General features: G+C 42.2%; 1 protein-coding gene across 1 annotated transcript in view; it reads left to right on the forward strand.

The window, feature by feature from the left end:
- The first annotated feature begins 4,882 nt into the window (after positions 1–4,882).
- LOC143036063 (uncharacterized) overlaps positions 4,883–5,000 on the forward strand; it is a 71,673-nt gene continuing 71,555 nt past the window's right edge. The window contains exon 1 of the mRNA XM_076203319.1: positions 4,883–5,000. This exon is cut by the window's right edge and continues 139 nt beyond it. The gene's annotated coding sequence lies outside the window, so the exon portion shown is untranslated.

The raw sequence follows: 5,000 nt of genomic DNA on the forward strand, positions 1-5,000 counted from the left end.
ATGAGTGATTTATGGGTCAGACCAGTGACGTTCGCCGTCTCACATGAGGACTCGGGTCTTCTGTGAGAAAGAGCCGTGACAACGAAGTGATCGATGCCTTCCATCTTTTGTCTTTGTCTTCGGGTGATTCTTCTCTTTCCAGACACCTCCTCCTTCCTCTTCCCTCCCACCCACACTCTTCTTATACCCTCCTTCGCTATCCCTCACTCCCTCACTCCCTTTACTATCACTCCTCACTCCTCAACCTCTCATCTCAACCACCCCACTCCCCCCAACCCCCCACCTCCGGGTTCCATTAACTCCCGTCCTCTCGTCCTTCCCCTCCCTTCTTATCCCTATTGTTCCAGCACGTTACCTCTTTCATATATCACAGTCTCTCTCTCTCTCTCTCTCTCTCTCTCTCTCTCTCTCTCTCTCTCTCTCTCTCCTACTCCCCTCTTCCTCTTCCTTGTCTCCTTCCTCTTTTCCCTTCTCTCCCTCCTTTTCTTCTCCATTTCCCTAGCCTCTTCCATCGCCTTCCTCCCTCCTCTTCCTTCCTCTCAACCTACCCTCTTCCCCTATCCCCTTCCCTCCTCCAATTCCTCCTCTTCCTCCGTCTCTTCCTCCTCTTCTTCCTGTGTCTCCTTTCCCTTTTCCTTCTCCATCTCTCGAACCTCTTCCATCGCCTTCCTCCCTCCTCTTCCCTTCTTTCAACCTACCCTCTTTGCCTATCCCCTTTCTTCTTCCACTTCCTCCTCTTCCCCTGTCTCCTTCCTCTTCCTCATCTTCTTCCTCTCTCCTTTCATTTTCCTTCTCCGTCTCTCAAACCTTTCCCCACGTCTTCCGCCCTCCTCTCCCCGTCTCATTCTCCTTCCCCTATTCCCCTCCCCTCTTCCACTTCCTCTATCTCTCTCCTCCTCTTCCTCCGTCTCTCCCTCCTCTTCTTCCTGTCTCCTTTCCCTTTCCCCACGTCTTCCTCCCTCCTCTCCCCGTCTCATCCTCCTTCCCCTATCCTCCTTCCCTCCTCCACTTCCTCTGTCTCTCTCCTCCTCTTCCTCCGTCCTCCTACCTCCACTGGTATACCTCTCTACCTCCCTCCCGACCTCCTCTTCGAGAACGTACTTCGCAAGCTTAGCGGCCTTCGACCCTGAGACGACAAATCAAGAGTTGTTTTCTCGTATATTTAGTTTGAAGTAACAGCCTCAGTGTATCTTTAATACTGCGGAAAATATATATTTCTGTCGCCCTCAATATCAACATAATTCATTTTGATGTAAACATGAAAATTGACGTTAAAGTTGACATAGAAATGAAAATTTTAATTAAAATCGTCAACATCAAGATTAATATCATCAACATCAACATTTACATCAACATCAACATCAATATGGACATCAACATCAACATCAGCATCAGCATCAGCATCAACATCAACATCAACATCAACATCAACATCAACATCAACATCAACATCAACATCAACATCAACATCAACATCAACATCAACATCAACATCAACATCAACATCAACATCAACATCAACATCAACATCAACATCAACATCAACATCAACATCAACACCAGCATCAGCATCAGCATCAGCATCAGCATCAGCATCAGCATCAGCATCAACATCATCATCAACATCAACATCAACACCAACACCAACACCAACACCAACACCAACACCAACATCAGCATCAGCATCAGCATCAGCATCAGCATCAGCATCAGCATCAGCATTAGCATCAGCATCAACATCAAAATCAACATCATCAAAATCAAAATCAATATCTACATCTACATCTACATCTACATCTACATCTACATCTACATCAACGTCAACATCAACACCAACATCAACATCAACATCAGCATCAACATCAACATTAATACCAACATCAACATTGATATCAAAACTGACATAAAAATGAACATGAAGGCTACATCAAAATCAATATGAAAATGAACATCATAATCAGCCTGTACCATCGAAATGTGCGTCAAATGAAGTTCTACATCAAAATTTATACGAACATCAATATTGAAATAAAGAAAATCAACATCAATAACCACATCAGATCAATAACATCACCAACAGGATCAACAACATATTCAACAACAGACTTCAACAACTCTCAACATAAACATCATTATAAATAACCTCAATATATCGTCAATAACATCGACATAAGCATCAACCTTGTTATCAGCGTTAGCCTAAATATTAACACCGACTTAAATATGAGAATTATTAACATTAACTTCAATATTAGCATCAAACATTAAACATCGGTAACTGGAAGGTTAACGTTCGATGCTAATGTTAATATTAAACATTAACGAATATCGGTAATGATGTTAATATCATCAAAACCAATTTTAACATTATGATCCTGTAAACCAGTAGCATTATTCATATCCACATCCGTCTCGATGTCAGTATCAGTATCAGTATAAATATCAGTATCAGTATCAGTATCAGTATATACATCAGTATTAGCATAAGTTTCAGTGTCAGTATCAGTATTAGTATCAGTATGAGAATCAGCATCAGTATCAGTATCAGTATCAGTATCAGTACCAGTACCAGTACCAGTACCAGTATCAGTATCAGTATCAGTATCAGTATCAGTATCGGTATCGGTATCGGTATCGGTATCAGTATCAGTATCGGTATCAGTATGAATATCAGTATTAGTATCAGTATCAGCATCGGTATACATATTAACATCGGCGTTATATCAGTATCAGCATCAGCATCAACATCAACATCAACATCAACATCAACATCAACATCAACATCAACATCAACATCAACATCAGTATCAGTATCAGTATCAGTATCAGTATCAGTATCAGTATCAGTATCAGTATCAGTACCAGTTCCAGTACCAGTACCAGTACCAGTATCAGTATCAGTATCAGTACCAGTACCAGTACCAGTATCAGTATCAGTATCAGTATCAGTATCAGTATCAGTATCAGTATGTCAGTATCAGTATCGGTATCGGTATCGACATCAGAATGAGTATCGGTATCAGTGTAACACTCAGTGTCAGTGTCAGAATCAGTATCATTATCAACATCGACATCAGTATCAGTATCAGTATTAGTATTAGTATTAGTATTAGTATTAGTATTAGTATTAGTATTAGTATTAGTGTTAGTATTAGTATTAGAGTTAGTATTAGTATTAGTATTACCATTAGTATTAGTGTTACCATTAGTATTAGTATTAGTATTAGTATTAGCATGAGTATCAGTATCAGCATGGGTATCAGTATCATTATTAGTATCAGTATCAGTATTAGTATTAGTATTAGTATTAGTATTAGTATTAGTATTAGTATTACCATTAGTATTAGTGTTACCATTAGTATTAGTATTAGTATTAGTATTGGTATTAGTATTAGCATGAGTATCAGTATCAGCATGGGTATCAGTATCATTATTAGTATCAGTATCTGTATCAGTATCAGTATTAGTACCAGTATAAGCATAAGTTTCAGTATCAGTATCAGTATCGGTATCAGTATCAGTATCAGTATCAGTATCAGTATCAGTATCAGTATCAGTATCAGTATCAGTATCAGTATCAGTATTAGTATCAGTATCAGTACCAGCACCAGTACCAATTCTATTCTTTTCGCGAACCCATGCGTTCTCTACCTTCAGGTGGTTCCTTCCCTTGGGGTAGCCTTCATCACCTCGAGAGAGAACCTTAACCTTCAAGTACCCTTCACCTCGAGTCGCTATCCACCTTGACACGAACTGGAGACGCCCTCTGGGTCTCCGTGCTGTGCTCTGCCCCCGGACGGGTCTCGGTTGTAGATGGACTCAAGACTCTCGATGTCAACAGCCAAGTCACTGTCGATAACCTCCACCGGAATCTTGCCTTCCGCCTCTAGGGTTCTCCGCCGGGCGTCTTTAGCTGTTCAGCGACACCTTGGGTGACTTCCACCCCACGTCTTGCGTTCCTTTCGGCCCGTTTGTCTACTGTCAACTTGCCCGACCTTATCCCTGTCACCCGGATGTTACACGTACTTTATTATTTTTATTTTATTTTATCTTATTTTATTATAGGTATATATATATATATATATATATATATATATATATATATATATATATATATATGTATAGTTACCTCTACGTCTGTACGTCTTCGGAAAGAGTTGTCATCACTTCCTTATCTTTCACGGTCCCTCCTTACGCTTGTGTTGTTTTTAAGTTTCGTCTTCATGCAAACACTCAAGGGCACACGATCTTTGCCTTGCACAAAGGTTTCCTCCCTACACCTGCAGAAGTCTTTAATTGCGCTTCATTTTTTTTCTTTCGGTTGTAAAACAGACTCCTGCACGTATTCCCGCGCTGCTCTCCCATCCTCCTTCCCTTCCTCATCCTCTTCTCCTCACACACACACACATACACACACACACACACACACACACACACACACACACACACACACACACACACACACACACACACACACACACACACACACACACACACACACACACACACACACACACACATACCGCTACTCACATCATAACTCTCCTTCCCATTTCCTCCTCCATCATTCTCCGGTCTTAATTCTCTTTGATGCAGTCGTCCATGCTTCCACGTTTCTTACGAATATTCTACTCTTCTTCAGTCCTCTTTTACTCCACCAATTTACTTCCTTCCTCCCCAGCAAAGCTTCAAGTCCGCTCCTCCTCTTCCTCCTCTTCCTCCTCTCTTCGCCTTGCCCCAGTAGGCAACCAGGCACGGACGCTACCTCCCAGCAAATAACCCTCCCTACCCTCCCCCCCTTTCCCCCCCAAGTTCTCTTCCCTCCCTCCCCCCCCTCGGTTCCCATCCCCCTCCTCCGGACTCCCTCACAACATCGCGGGACCGGAGTCAGTTCTGTGTTGCGCACGATTCCGTCTGCGTCTGCGTCGCGCAGGTTACAAGCACAGGAAGGTTGTCACCCTCGTTGGGACAGGAAGCGAGACTGAAGGAGATGAGTCTCG

Source organism: Oratosquilla oratoria, chromosome 20 (assembly GCF_046742065.1).
Source record: "Oratosquilla oratoria isolate Oo_2021 chromosome 20, ASM4674206v1, whole genome shotgun sequence".
NCBI lineage: Eukaryota > Metazoa > Arthropoda > Malacostraca > Stomatopoda > Squillidae > Oratosquilla > Oratosquilla oratoria.